Source organism: Dermacentor andersoni, chromosome 3, assembly GCF_023375885.2.
Source record: "Dermacentor andersoni chromosome 3, qqDerAnde1_hic_scaffold, whole genome shotgun sequence".
NCBI lineage: Eukaryota > Metazoa > Arthropoda > Arachnida > Ixodida > Ixodidae > Dermacentor > Dermacentor andersoni.
This window is the reverse complement of record NC_092816.1, coordinates 225,954,320-225,970,554: the sequence shown is the minus strand read 5'-3', so window position 1 is coordinate 225,970,554 and position 16,235 is coordinate 225,954,320. Positions and strand designations below refer to the sequence as shown.

At 47.9% G+C, this 16,235-nt stretch overlaps 1 protein-coding gene across 1 annotated transcript in view; it reads right to left on the bottom strand.

The window, feature by feature from the left end:
- Positions 1 to 16,235, bottom strand: part of SerT (Serotonin transporter) — an 860,179-nt gene that overhangs the window by 320,778 nt on the left and 523,166 nt on the right. The gene's annotated exons all lie outside the window — the stretch shown is intronic.

The window sequence follows — 16,235 nt, the reverse complement described above, 5'->3', positions numbered from 1 at the left end:
CAACACCGCAACTGTGTTTTGCGATTGGATAGTCCAGGTGAGAGACGGGGTGGTTATGGATATAAAGACACGCTATTTTCTGCAGTAACTTAGGAAGGCGTGAATGAATGCCTTCATTTATTGAGAAAAAAGAAGAGCAAGCATCAGTGGAAGCACGTCTCAGCAGATTGGGAAAGAAGCGGGGGACAAAGAGGAAAACCTGGAGCCCTGGTGGCAGGTGAAGTCGCAGTTTAGGGGCGAGAGAATATAAGCAAGAGTTGGTGAAACCAGTTGAATTCCAGTGTAGATGTGGGATGTGGCGAGTAAATGATTGGAGTCACCGCCCAGCATCCGTCCTTTGCGGTAGTATAAGCACCCGCCGTTCTTGGTAACAAACGTTTCCTGAAAACCAATCTTCGCAATTAATTATTTATCAGCCATACCGCGCCACGTATTTCTTAGTGGCAGGGTCAGTGGATTTCAACTACGCTGTCGCGACAAGTTACGACCATAACGTGACGCTTGCGGTTACGGTTGCCATACTCGTGACTCTTACTATTGCGCGAATACTATAATTATGGGTTTACTGCACAAGTGTGAACAGACATTTTAGAACCGCGTTTCTCACCTTTCTCACCAATGCAAGCACCATTGTAGCATGTTACGGTGCGCGTCCCTTCAAGACAGAGACGAAAACAAAAGAACGCATTAGAAGACAGGGTACCGACATGGGCCTCGTGCCAAACATATCCAAGCCAACAATATTTATTTTATTTCAATACCCCAAAGGCCCAATGCGGGCGTTACATAGGGGGGGATTCATCAAAGGAAACTTAACAATATACAATACAGAATATAAACGGCTGAAGACAGGAATAAACAAGTTAATAAGCCAGGTACAATTAATAGGGGAAAGAATGGCTAGGAACAGGTACTGAAAAAATGCACATGTAGCAAATCCCACAAAACAAAACAAAAATCGTACATTCAGAAGTTACAAAGCATGTCATCTAACATTCCGCGGAACGTTACGGCCCATACGCACAAACTGAAAAAAAAACGAAAAAAACGCACATCATTCTACAGTGGAATTTTCTCAGTATGACCAAAGAGCTGTTTGAAATGATGATGTTCCAGCGATAGCCGCAATGCTAGAAGGAAACGAATTCCACTCTTCAACAGTCAGGGCCAAAGGTGAGCATTTGTATCGTTCTGTCCGAGCGAAAATGGGTTTAGTCTTCTTCATGTCATCTACACGAGCCGATGTGTGCGGCACCGGGAGAAGATGTGAACTTGCGAATGGTGTGTTGCTGTGGTAGAGAGTATGGAAAAAAGATGAACGGCTGAGTTTTCTGCGCATGACCAGAGGCGGGACATGGAGCGATATTTTCAGTGCTGTTACACTTTGATACCGAGAGTAAAGGAAAAGGATGACTCGAGCAGCCTTGTTTTGTATAGATTCCAACATGTTAACAAGATAGGTATAATGAGTGTTTCAGATCACGGGTGCGTATTCTATCACAGGCCTGATTAGTATGTTGAATGCGTGTAGTTTTGTGTCCTGGTTGGCTTGGCGTAGTTGGCTTTTAAGAAGACCAAGTTTTTTTAAGTCTTTGGTAGTAATGAGTTCAGTATGAGTGCTCCAGGATAAATACGAGCTAAAATTTACACCGAGGTATTTTACCGACGCTGAAGTTTCAATGAAAGTATTATTAACTGTGTAGGCATTAGGAATCGTCTTAACAGCGGAAGTAAACTCGAGATCTATAGTTGTGTCTGCGTTAATTACCATCTGCCCTGCCGCACCAATGAGTTAGCTCATCAAGATCAGTCTGGAGAGCAATGATGTTAACAATCACGCCGTCGCTTCTATGCAAAGAGGTTATGTATTTAAACTTCTGGAGTGACAGTCCAATCCGCCACCTACGGGAGCGCGTGAAGCCGCCGGCGGCCATATTGTTAGAGGAAAAGGAGCACGGCCACAGTACGTGGCTGCGGTATACGCGCGACGCAACTGTGCTTGCGGTTCTGCGATGAAAAATAAAATGAGACCTCTTTAGGAAGTATATCAATCCGGCATTGTGTGTCGCTGTTGTCAAAAAAAAAAAGATGTCATGGTGGTGGGTGCCTTGTGTTCTGTGTACAATATGTTCCGAGAACTGAAAAACAGTCGTTTCTTGTTTACTTCATTCAGTAACCTGCCGCGTGCATCGGCACTGTGATGCGCTTTCGTCGATACGTAGTGCCGGGCCGTATTGACAAAACATATGACCTTGAAATATAGTATCCTTATGCCATTTCTTCAAAAAATCACTATTTGTCTAAATGAGCGTTTTTGCTTTAAACCTAGAAAACAAGAAAAACTATTCAACGGTAGGTCTCATTTTTGTCCGGCGTTTCAGTTCTAGCTGAAAAGAGTTGGTGAAAGCAAATTTACAATTAAGCTAAGGCGACCCACAATTTGCACGAAGCCGCAAGCCTACATACGCTCCACTGAGGGTAACCTGCCCAAGTTAAGGTCATACGTCACTGGTGGCTCAAGCAATCCTTACTTTCTTTTTTCGTTTCTGCACCCGTTCTTCCTGCGTCTGCCGCAAAAACGTGAAGTGGGAAGGCAGATAAACAGAAATTGGTGGAGGCAGGTGGTAGCGTAATGGTTAGCGTGCCCATCTCCCAAATGCAAGATGGTGCATTTGGGAGATGGGCTCGAATCCCGGTGGTTTGTTTGTGAAGACAGCTTTCTGTGCTCTCTGGTGACTGCGAAGCTCAGAATGAGGCGCCATCCTGACGACAGTGGTCGCCGTCAACGTAACAGAATAAGCGGGCGTGCAAGGTCACACCTAAAGCCGAAAGCACATTCAGAGGAAATGCACTATGCTCTTGTCAAAAAAAAAAAAAAAAAACGTGATGAGTAACGAGCGGTGCTGTTGAGCGAGGCTGTAGACAGATAATGTCACCATAGACAGGACCACGCTCCAATCCCAGTGCTCAGCGGAAATATACATCAACAGCATGTCAACTAGCGTGTAATTGATACTTCATTAAGGTCGTTGCGTATTTGTGTTGTGTCTAGCAGGAGCGAGTAGTGCAAGAGATGACACTGGAGAGAAGGCGGTGAGCGAAGTCTGCGAAAAGGAATTGAGGATAGCCATATTGAACGTCGACGCCATGTTGAATAAAGCCTGAGACTTCAGTTACTCAGCCGCCAGAAAGGCTTGATTGGTAGCATACCGCTGGGCGTATTTGGTAACCACAGCGATAAACACACACTTTGCGGAAGTAAACAGAGGAAAGGGACGTAGTGAGTTGGCCGCCCTTTTCGAGCTCTGGCATAGTTTGAAAAATGAATGTGGCGAAGTATCACGCACAATATAGTATATGTCGAACCAAACTGAATCAGCGTGGTCATACTTGCGCGACATGCTATGGTGGCCTGCCACCAGGACAACATGAAGTTGCAGCGATGACAGTTTTCATTGGGTACTTTAGAATAAAAACGAGCACATCAGAGACGTCCGAGGGATGTTTGTATGGTATAAGAGCACATCGCTCTCCCCCCTACCCCCCCCCACCCAAATAACTAAATCACGAATATAAGCGTACGAATAGGGGCATCATAAGATCGAGCACTAGGGCGCTTGTTGATCTTGCTCAGCATGACGTCAGCATTTCATTCAGCGTTTATTTCTGAGAAAATGAGTTGGAGTTACGTTTATTTGCATCACTATAGCGGGCGTAATAAGGGAAGCATTGACAGCATTTCATCAGAGGGTGCCTGACTACTCTGTGGAGATTACGTTTAACAATGACAACAAACACAGAAAGCTTTGCTTACATCGATTCGCACATACGTGGGATCCGCATAATTTTGTGACTATCAATTTAGATGCTTCAGAATGGCGCTCATTGACGCAATATTTCCATCCACAGTGAGCAAAAGCGGCTGTCGTATCCACAGTAGAATTGGTTTAAATGGCTTTAATCCCATGGACATTATATCGTCGCCAACTTCCGTGGGATTGGAGTCGTCAAAATGGGATACAGGTGACAGAGAAATCAGGAGGTTGATGAACGGCAAGAAGGCAGAAGCTTGCACAAGACCTCAGGGATATAAAATGACTTTTTGAGCAGCTTGGTCAGGGGGCCACGCAATGTTTTCCACGTCTAATAAAGATCCTTCGAAATATGAACAGAGGCCGACAACAATGCGGGGATTTTGGGAAAGGTGAAACCGCTGGAAATTTCAGGACAGCAGTAGTCTAAATATAAAAGATGACTTAGAAATAAGAAACCATAACGTTGACAGGGTGGCCAAATTTTGGCAAAAATAAATTGGCTGTTGAAGCAGTTCAGTTGGAACGCAATGGTGCGAAATAAGGCGAGAATGTCGGCAAGAGTTGAACAAAGGTCAAGTAGGTCCTGTGGCCGACGCCAGCGCTCGGCAGGTCTCAAGCGACTGCACGTGTTAGGGAGATGCCTGGTCGTCAGTCGTTACAGTATGATTCGGGTCTGAAATATTGGACGCGGACTCCATCACATTAAATACAGTGCATTCTACGGTGTCACTCTTCGACAGCTGGCACCGATTCTCGCGCAATGAGGATGGGAACAAATTGCCTCACGTGCCGGCTGTCACCTTCCTCGAACTGGCAACATTCCTTCTCCTCCGTAGTTCCTTAGCTGTTATTGGGTTCGGCTGCTGATCACGAGGTCTCGGGATCGAATCCCAACCACGGCAGCCGTATTTAAATGGGTGTGAAATGCGAAAACACCCGTGTACTTAGGGTTAGGCGCACGTTAAAAAATCCCAAGTGGTCTAAATAATTCCCGAATCCTCAACTACGGCGTACCTCATAATGAAATCGTGGTTTTGGCAAGTAAAACCTCATACTGTGTTATGTAACATTCGTTAAGGATATCCTGGGCAGTCGCACAACTTCTGAATACAATTAGGTGTCAGGAGTTGTGCGCCAGGTCTTTGAGTATGTGGATAGCCTTTATGGCGTTCGATAGCTGCTAGTCTGCATTGCGGCGGAACGGTAACATGGTAGAGAATGTGGAGAACATACACATCCCGCATATATTACTGCACAATAATTTTAAATAGCGTTCTTGCTACACGCACGTGTATAACCGTCATAGGAGACTACTTTGAAAACTAACTGCAAGTATTGTATATGTCATACCCAAGGGTGTACCTGGCCTGGTGGCCAGTAAATGTGACGTAATATTGCGAGCAGCTTCGGCCATAGCGTGCTAACGGATGACGACACAGACTGAAGTGACTAACGCAAGAGTGGACAGGGGACACTAAAGACACTCGAAGGACAAGGGCCCAGTTGGAAGTTTGCGCTTATCCTTGTCGCCTCTTTAGTGTCCCGTGTTCACTCTTGCTCTAGTCACTGCAGCATGGAATACCAACTAGCCCGGTCTCACACCCTGCGACGACACAAGGACAGTTTGCTGAATTATTGGATCGTGACTTTTGTGTCAAGGTGAAAAACCAACATATCCATGTATATGTCTTAATACTTAAGTACATCTAGATGTGCAGCTGCGGCGGTAGTCCATGAGTGCGCATTGCAAAGTCGCTAGTGAAATAATTGTGTGCACCTTAATGAACTCGACAGGTGAAAATCAAAATCTGTCCACGACGGCGTCTCTAGTAAACGCTGTGCGATGTTCGGACGTTAACAATGCGTGCCGACTGACGAAAGGCTGCCACGAAGTGCTTCTGACGGTTAACCTAGCTTCTTTACTACGTAGAATCAAAAGAAAAAGAAAAAAGAACAAGAAGAAAAAAAAAGAACCGTATCAAAAGCCCAGAATCAACCATTGCTCGTCGCGACTAAACACTCTTAGGATGGCGAGTAATTTCCAGGCAACGAGCGGCTACGCCTTATCAAGAACACTGATAACGCCGGCGGGACAAGCATTGTGGCGAAGTTCAATGCGCAGGGATAGCTTTTAATTATTTTTTGTTTTGTTGACGTCATCACGCGTCCCCGCGGGAAGTTTGAAAAGTTTAAGGTCAGTACGCCACGTGTCCCTTGTGCCCCTTGTGTGTCCCTTGTGTCCAGAACCCTTGTGTCCAGAAAAGCTGGATACGCTTGCTAATGTTATTACATGTGAATGTCACATAAGGTTCACATCGTTTGAAGAACCAAGTCGCGTATTCAAAAAAGACAACGACAGGAAAAGTGACGGAGGCGGAAAGGGCGTCTCCGTCTCCGTCGCCTTTCCCTGTGGTTGTCCATTCTGCATGCGCTACCTGCTTCTTCAAAGCAATGCACCAGCTAGCCCAGCAAGGAGTACTTCATATCCTGAAAGCCGAACGGGTTTCTGTAGGTTCGGTTCACAGACAACAATCATGGGCAATCAATTGGTGAAAACATATTGGCGCAAATCAGCAATACGGCATTTCAGTGCACGGGCATTCGATTGCATAACTCACGCTTCCTTGACTTGTCTGAAGAAGGGCTTAGCCGGTAGAGCCATTGTGCTTCTTATTCGAGGCTCGCAAGAACCGGATTCAGGCCGCCCAGCACTTACTGTGCACCCCGAGCAGATGGCGTCTGCATGTCATTTATCACTACGCGAATGAATTTCTTTAGAGACTTAGTCATTTCGATCCCTTGCTTGTCTTGACCTTGCACCCTATCTGTGCCGTCATTGCTGTGTCGGTAGTCCACCGTCGGTGTTTGTTCTACTGGAGGATTTAATACCAGACGCGCAGACCAGACGTTTGCAGTAGACGCAAGGACTACGTCACCAGACATCGTGTTTTCAGTGCGGTCGATCGCCTTGGGAGCACAAGCTTCAGAAAGTAGCGTCTTTCTTACAACAGTATCAGCATCTTTAGCAGACGATGATCGTCTGCGGCGGGCACGACGCCGTGGCACTTTGGCGGCCGCCTCTCTGTGCGTCGAGTTGTTTCTCAACATTTGTTTGAGGACTTTCAGCCCTGTCTTCAATCTCGCGTAGTCTTTCGACGATGCTTCATGGGTACCAGAGCAATTGGCACACTTGAAATCAGTCATACGGCAAGCATCAGCGCGGTGCTGCTCAGAGCATGTTGGGCGCACGGTCGAATTTTCGCATATACCGCTGGCATGACCCATCTTCATATAATTACGGCACTGAAGTATCTCGCAACGAAAGGTCGCACTGGATGACAAAAAAAATCAAACTTTCACGTGTGACGGCAAGCTTCCTCTCTTGAAAGTTATCTTGACACAACTTGATTCTCCTAGGCGGCGCATCCGCTGTGGCGGGTTTAATTAAAATAGGCAGGTCCGTCTCGTTGATTAACTCATCGACGTTATAAATTACTTATGCTAAAGTGTCGCTGCCCTGTGTTCGCAACCTTTATCGTGCCCAGCACTTTGACTCTTCACAACATGTCAAGCGCTGCTCTGTTCTTGACATCGACTGCGAGGATATTCTTACACGCCGTGGTTGCTCAGTGGCTATGGTGCTGGGCTGCTGAGCACGAGGTCGCGCGATCGAATCCCGGCCATGGTGGCCACATTTCGATGGAGGCGAAATGCGGAACCACCCGTGTACATAGATGTAGGTGCACGTTAAGAATCCCCAGGTGGTCGAAATTTCCGGAGTCCTCCACTACGGCGCGGCTCATAATCAGAAAGTGGTTTTGGCACGTAAAACCCCATAATTAATTTTTTTTTATATTCTTACGGGTGTTATTTATCACATCGATTATCTGACTCGGAAGAAGAGCCTCTAGTGTGACAGATATGGCTTGCCTGCTTGCCCGATACAGGTCGTCGGTCGGCGTCTGGGGAAAGAAGAGGATGGTATGAGCCGCGTCATTGTTTTTTGCCATCGCTGTCGTCCTTGTTGAAGACGAGGAAGCAGTGACGATTCTCCTCTGTCCTTTTTGCCTTACAATTGTCAAGTAGTGAACCTCATCCGACACATCCCTTTCTGAAGCAGAGTAGTACAGCATGATGTCCCCGTTGCTGGTGTGGCTCATGAGGTGGTTGCGCTTTCTCGGAGCGCTTGACGCTGTGACGTCTGTCTCGCCCGGACGCCTAGCTTATTCCGCTTCCATCGCCGAAGATATCGGGAGCGGCGCCTCCCGAAAACACGCAAAAATACTTGTAAAATGTGAGCAGGAGAAAACGGGGTTCCACACAAGAGCCATTTCTTCTTCGTGCCGACCACGGTGGAAAATATTGTCACGTGGTAGTGACTGTAAAGAAAGCAGCCAAACTGGGAAAGAGGAAACTAGCATTTCATTGGGCGAACCTGTGCCCTAAGAAATAGGCTACACTGAAAGATCGGCGACAGCGGCGAACACAGTCGGCGATCGTCGAAAATATGATTAGCGGGTCAAACGCGTCGGCTTTTGTACAGCAGTCGTCGAATGTTCCAGAATAATCGTTGGGACCCGCGTGCTTTCCACAAAGTTCTACACCATTCGCGCTACGCGATGAAATGAGATAACACAAGGTTCGGCCCTAGAGAAAGAAATTCAACAAGAGGGGACACTCTTCAAAAACTGGCAACAGGAAACACGTCACGCCTAGTTTCGACACCATCCGTGAGTTGACGCGAGCATCAGAAAAAAAGAATGCGAGATAAACTTCCAGACAACGTTTTATTTTTTTTTATACCTTCCCACTAAATGTGAAAATGTTTTGCGTCTAAATGAACTGATACTTTGCAACTTTTTGTTGCGTTGCCTAGCAACAAGCTAGCGGGACGCCAGACGCGCGTGCATACGTCATGCGCCAGACAAGCCGCAGGAGTGAGCAAGGCCGGCTGCGCATGTGAAGCTGGCGTGCTCGCCGACCCGTCTCCTTTGGATGTAGCCCGTTTTTTGGGCTCCCGGCGTTCTCTTGTGTTCCATCCGCATTTCGACACGGCACCGCTGCACTACTGGACTACAGCAAGGTGAGGAATTTTGTTTGACAGTCTGCGACGCACTTCAAGCACATTTAGGCTTACTGCACAAAACTGAACCTATATAGTGACGCAGTTATCGAAAAAGAGCTCCGCAGTCCAAGCCTAGTTAATATGAGGTAATTACTCGTACTGGGAGATGTTTGCGACGCCTTCTATGAGCCCAAGCATAATTATAACCTATTTCGGTAGTTTTTGGGCACGCTCGCCGCACCTTGCTTTCTGACGAAAAGCACCTTGGCCGTGTGACGCAGTTTCGCGTGTACTGAATCTTACCGGGACAAGTTTTGGCGCTTTCTCTGACCCAAGACATTATTGTAACTAATTTCACTACTTTTTGGGGTGCTTTTCAAGCACAGTGGCCGCGCTCGGCGCAGTGGCGCAGTTAGCGAAAAGCAGCTCGGCTGTGTGCCGCAGTTAGTTTCGCGTGTACTGAATCTTAGTAGTAGAAGTTCGTGACGCATTCTCTGACCGGAAAAAGTAGTGTAATTTATTTGGTAACTTTTTGGGATATCTTGAGGCTTGCTCGCCGCGCCTGGGGTTGTGAAGCTGTTAGCAAAAAAGCAAGCCGGCCATAGTGAGTTAGTTTTGCGTGTACTGAATTTTAGTGGGACAAGTTTGTGACACATTTTATAGCCCTGCAACAACATATAGCTTATTTCGGTACTCACGCTTCTCGAAAACGCGACGAGCGATTGCCGAGAGTGATAACACGGGAGTGTTGCATGCGCCGGCAGGACGCGTAAAAGATAACACGGAGGAACTCAAGAACTTGATATTTATGTATTCTGAGCGATTGAAAACAGACTTTGCTCCCACGAATCTGTCTTGAGTGCAACTAGAAGGTATTCTGCGAGCGTGTAACATGGTCTGGCTGAGCCTGTGTTGTAGCCACCTTTGTGTACTTGGCGTACCATCGTGTCGACTGGGGCCAAGTTGTGTTAAGAATGGCGAGCTGCAAGGAAAAATTGCCACCCAATTACGACTGGGGGAGAAGGCGCGCATCCCCCACTCTCCGTCGCTGCAGCAAGACTGCGTTCGAAGAAGCGGGCTTTGTGCTGAAAACCGCCCCCATCCACGAGCCCCATCTCCGTTGTGACGAAACGGGTTCGACTGACGAACTATTGTACCCGAGGTCCCCGGCGCGAACCTGATTTCGCTACGCATGAGCAAGCCGCGGCGGGACAACGAGCTACTCAGGATGTCTCCGAGCTTCCCGGAACGACTCGCCTCTGTCGTCGGCTTCAGTCCTTCGCACCTGTGTGTTTGCGTGTGTGTGTGCGTCACCTTGTCGCAGGAGGCGGCTAGTTTTGCGATGACGAAACGAACATTCGCTGCCTTGTATCGCCGAAGGACCGAGCGTTTAAAAACGGCTGTTGGGCGGAGGCTCGACACACTTCTCTCGTGCAGTCAGGTTGGACTGACACACTTTCTGTTGAGCAGTCATGTTGGACTGACACTCTTTTTCTTAAGCAGTCATGTTAGACTGATTTAATTTTCTGTAAATAAACTCATTTTCCTCGTTCTCGATGAGAAGCAGTTCTTCCCTTCATCAACGTCCTCAGCGCGTTTAAGTTGGACGACGGCATGGGCCAGCTACCTTCGAATTCATGCCGGACTCCAATCTTGGCAACGGATCTCGAGCGATGGGATTGAGCCCCCAATCCTGACAACTGGCTGACAGCGGTGAGATGGACTTTGCGACATGGTGCTGTATCTGCGGTGAGTGCTTGATTCTTGCTTTGACTCTCTAGGCTTCATTTTGTGGTTGTTCTCTTTAGAACTGTAGGGAAGTTAGATTGTTGTGTGTTAGCTAGGTTGTGTTTTCCTAGCTAGATTTAGAGAGCAGAATCAAGGCAGTAAAGCAGCAGTCATGGGGTTAAGGACACTGCTGAGAGACGAGTTGTTGATTGTTGGTGAGGAACTGGGCCTAGATGTACGCAAGTAAATCCTAAGATCAGAATTATTGCATATCATTCCCGAACAGGCCAGTGAGGAAGATATTGAAATGGGATTTGAACTTCTCAAAAAGAGAGAGAAACGGGAAAGAGAAAGAGCAGAACGGGAAAGAGAAAGAGAAGAACGGGAAAGAGAAAGAGAAGAACGGGAAAGAGAGAGAAGAACGGGAAAGAGAAGAACGGAACAGGGAGAGAGAGGAACGCGATAAAAATCGCGAGTTAACAAAAATGCAACTTGAACTTGAAAGCAAACGTTTGGAGTTGTCTCAAGGAAGTGAAGGCACTCTGGGACGATCAAGTGAGGCAGAATCGTACCGCATGGACAGGCTATTAAAGCCATTTGAGGTCGGGACCGACATAGGCTTGTTCCTAAGCAATTTTGGAAGGACTTGCGAAAAGATGAACTTCGGCCCGAATACATGGCCACAGCGGTTGCTGTCTATGTTGCCGTGTGAGGCGGCGGAAGTAATCGCCAGACTGAGTGCACAGGATGCATATGATTATGCAAAAGTTAAGGCTAGTCTCCTGAAGAAATACCGCCTTTCAGCCGAAGCTTTTCGGCAAAGGTTTAGGAGCACAGGCAAGAAAGATAGCGAGGGATATCCGGAGTTTGCATATAGCTTAAAGGCCAACCTAGTCGAGTGGCTTAAAAGCGCGGAAGCGTACGACAGCAGAGACATGATCATTGAATGCATGTGTCTAGAACAGTTTTACAAAACCATCCCCCAAGCTGTGAAACTGTGGGTGCAAGACACAGGTAATGTAAACACTGTGGAAAAGGCGGCTGAATTAGCCGAAGAGTACGCAACCCGTAGAAAGTTGAACGCCGAGGAGGGAAACTGGGACGGTCGAAATGGACCGCGGAAACCATTTCCGTTCAAAAAGGGTGCGCAGACTAGACGATCGGAGCCTGTAGACATGGCGGAAAAGCCCGCAGAAAAGAGCGAGGAGAAACTTAACGGAGAAACCGCACAAGAAGAACAGAAAAGAAAATTCGAATCTTTTAGACCAATGCGCTGTTACAAATGCCACAAACTGGGACATATAGCTGTAAACTGCGAGAAGTCTAGCGTAGTTTTCTCCTACGTGGAGGAAAAGGATGAGAATATGGAACTTTTAAGTCCATATCTTCACGACCTGCAAGGTAATGGAAAACCATGCCGAGTGCTAAGAGACAGTGCCGCCACGATGGACATTGTCCATCCGTCTTACGTGACGGTAGATGACTTCACCGGAGAAGTAGCATGGATAAAACAGGTTGTAGAAGAACACAGCGTGTGTCTGCCCATGGCCAAAGTCAAAATCAATGGACCATTCGGGGAGCTAGAGACTGAGGCTGCAGTTTCCAAATCTTTGTCACTGCAGTATCCTTACATCTTTTCGAATCGTTCGAATCGGTTACTGTGTGACAAAGGGCTCAAACTGGGAGAGGGCATAGTACAGGCATTGACCCGAGGCCAAGCTCGTAAGATCGCGGCGCTTTCGGTGGAAAATGCACACGCTCCTCCAGCGGAAGCAGAAAAGGGGATAACTTCAATACCCGAATCCGAGCTAGGCCCGAGGGACAAAAGAACAGTCGAGGAGAGCCTGCCTGCTGACCAGCTCAATGAGAGCGTAGCACTTGAGTGTCAAAGTTCTAGCCTGCAGGAAGGGCAAGCTGACGCACTCACAAGCGAGACAGGGTCGTTATTATCACCGGCCTCAAAGAACTTTGATCAGCTCTTACGTGTGGATAAAGAGTCACTGGCAGCTGAGCAAAAGAATGATGAGAGCTTAGCTAAATTACATGACACAGCTAAAGAAGGCATTGCTAGGCGCAACGTGACGATACATGAGAGAGGAGGTTTGTTGTATCGGCACTACAGAGATCGAAAGGGTAGGATTTTAGATCAGTTAGTCGTACCTACTAAGTATAGGGAGGACCTTTTGAGTCTCTGTCATGGAAATGGGTGGTCCGGCCACCTAGGCATAAACAAATCAAAGGAAAGATTGCTTATGGAATACTACTGGCCTGGCTGTTTCAAAGACGTAGAAAACTTTGTAAGATCATGCGACGCCTGCCAGCGTTCGGGTAAACCAGGAGAGACATGGAAAGCTCCACTGAAGGTAGTGCCCTTAATAACAGAGCCTTTCAGGCGACTTGTAATAGACACGGTAGGGCCTCTTCCAAAAACAAAATCGGGCTACAGGTACTTGTTTACCATGCTGTGTCCGGCTACCAAGTTTCCAGAAGCAATCCCTTTGAGAGAGCTCAGTTCCACCGAAGTAGTAGACGCGCTTTTAACAGTGTTTGCACGAGTTGGGTTTCCAGCCGAAATTCAGGCAGATCAAGGGTCAGTATTCACGAGCGCACTGACTTCCACATTCTTGCAAAAGTGAGGGATAAAGGTAATACACAGTTCTGTCTATCACCCTCAGTCAAACAGTGTAGAGAGGTGGCATTCGGTGCTTAAGCGAGTTTTGCGTGCGCTCTGTTACGAGCATAAGGAGGACTGGGAGAACTGTCTGCCGGCAACTTTGTTTGCTTTGCGAACGGTTCCACATGAAGCGACAGGGTTCTCACCAGCAGAACTGGTGTATGGGAGGACACTCCGTTCTCCACTGAGAATGTTAAGAGAGATGTGGGAGGAAAAAGGTGAGAGTCCAACAGCGGTTGAATACGTGCTAAATTTACTGGAACGGCTAAGCGCAACCCAAGAACTAGTCGGAAAGAACATGGGAGTAGCTCAAAAGAACGCCAAATTCTATTACGACAAGAATGCGAGGCTTCGTACGTTTAACGCCGGAGACCAGGTAATGATCCTCAAACCTTCAAGAAAGAACAAGCTTGAAGTTCACTGGGACGGGCCCGCGAAAGTGTTGCACAAACTGTCAGACACTAACTATGCTTTGAGAATGCCCGGTCGCAGGAAGGAAGTGAGGAAATATCGCTGTAATTTGATGAAGCCGTATGTAGAGCGGAGCGGAGTCGTTAACTATACCATGAAAGAGCCGGATGGCATTAGTACCAAGTTTAAGGAGTATAGGGCGACCTCCATCTCTGAAATCGGCCTAGAAGAAGTAGTCGAGCACTCGGTAAGCTCGCACGCTCTAAGACCCGAGCAGCTAGATGAGCTAAAAGAGGTGTTAGGGGAATATCTCGACAGATTCAGCGATCGGCCGGCTAGAACCGAACTGATAACGCATCAAATTGAGCTGACATCAACCGAACCAGTAAGATCAAAGCTTTACAGGGTGTCTCCAAGACAGAGAGAGATTATGGAGGCAGAGATACAGCGCATGCTAGAGTTGGGAGTTGAGCCCGCTGAGAGTGACTACACGTCACCGCTAATACTGGTAGAAACCCCTAACAAGGACCCTCGTCCGTGTGTTGACTACAGAAAGTTAAATGCCATCACTAGGGATCAGCTGTACCCGATACCCAACATTGAGGAACGAATTGAAAGAGTTAGCGCTGCTAAATACATTTCAACTATAGATCTCGTGCGGGGGTACTGGCAAGTTCCCCTTTCATAAAGTGCCAGCCGCTATGCCGCATTCATCTCGCCTGTAGGCACTTTTCGCCCTCTCGCACTCAGCTTCGGGCTGAAGAACGCGCCGTTTAGCTTCTGTAAGTTAATGGATATTGTCCTAAAAGACTTGCAGGAGTTCGCCTTGCCCTATCTTGATGATGTGGCAATTTTTTCGGACAGCTGGGAACAACACGTATCGCACCTCAAACAGGTGTTCTCACGGTTGAGGGAAGCCGGCTTGACGATGAAAGCGGAAAAGTGTAGGTTTGGTTGTTCGCAGGTTACTTATCTGGGCCATGTTGTCGGTCAGGGCATGAGACGGCCGGCGGAGCTGAAAATAGCTACGATTGGAGGATTTTCTCAGCCGCGCACGAAAACGGACCTTCGTTCATTTTCGGGACTTGTGGGGTACTATCAACGGTACATTCCGAATTACTCGCAAATGGCAAGTCCATTAACAGACGCCCTCCGAAAGGGAGCACCGAGTAACGTACACTGGGATAAGGACAAAGAGAACGCTTTCCAAAGTTTGAAAACGCTATTGGTTTCTCGCCCTGTGCTTCGCGCACCAGACTACACAAAGGAATTCATAGTTCAATGCGACGCAAGCGACAGAGGTATGGGCGTGGTACTTAGTCAGGTCGGCGACGATAACGAGGAGCATCCTATCCTCTATGCCAGCCGTAAACTAAATGTAAGAGAGGAAGCCTACAGCGCTTCAGAGAAGGAATGTGCTTGTTTAGTTTGGGCCGCACAGAAGCTGTCGTGTTACTTGTACGGAGCGAAGTTCATCTTCGAGACCGACCACTGTCCTCTGACGTGGCTCAATCAAATGTGACACAAAAATGGCCGCTTGCTCCGACGGAGCCTCACTCTCCAAGAGTACAACTTCTCCGTTAGATATAAGAAGGGAAAGTTGCATAGCAATGCGGATGGTTTGAGCAGGCTAATTTGAATTCTGCGTTTGAGGGTCCCGCCTAAATTTTAGGATTACTAGTGCTAATTTTATTAAGCGAAGAAGATCCCCTCTCATTTAGCAGGATTCCCTCCATGATTGCTGAATTCGTCAGCAGGAATTTGCTTCAGAAATTGACATAGCGAAGTGCAGCATTGTTTGTTTCTGCACTTCTGTTGCATATTTTTTTTTGAAGCCTAGCGAGTCTAAAGTGAGAGCCAATGCACGTCATCTCGGCGCAGAGCCGTGTTGTGGGGTTCATTTTGCAGTTGCCTGTCCTTGTTGGATGTTTTGGGGCGGTGACATCAATACACAAGTGGTCGCTGCGAGCCAAGACATCAATCCCCCCCTGACCACCTGCCGTTCTCTTCCTGCCTAGCGGTTGTCAGCGCTAGACAGTCGAGATTTTTCGGGCCATGGAGGCGCTGTTAAGAATGGCGAGCTGCAAGGAAAAATTGCCACCCAATTACGACTGGGGGACAAGGCGCGCATCCCCCACTCTCCGTCGCTGCAGCAAGACTGCGTTCGAAGAAGCGGGCTTTGTGCTGAAAACCGCCCCCATCCACGAGCCCCATCTCCGTTGTGACGAAACGGGTTCGACTGACGAACTATTGTACCCGAGGTCCCCGGCGCGAACCTGATTTCGCTACGCATGAGCAAGCCGCGGCGGGACAACGAGCTACTCAGGATGTCTCCGAGCTTCCCGGAACGACTCGCCTCTGTCGTCGGCTTCAGTCCTTCGCACCTGTGTGTTTGCGTGTGTGTGTGCGTCACCTTGTCGCAGGAGGCGGCTAGTTTTGCGATGACGAAACGAACATTCGCTGCCTTGTATCGCCGAAGGACCGAGCGTTTAAAAACGGCTGTTGGGCGGAGGCTCGACACACTTCTCTCGTGCAGTCAGGT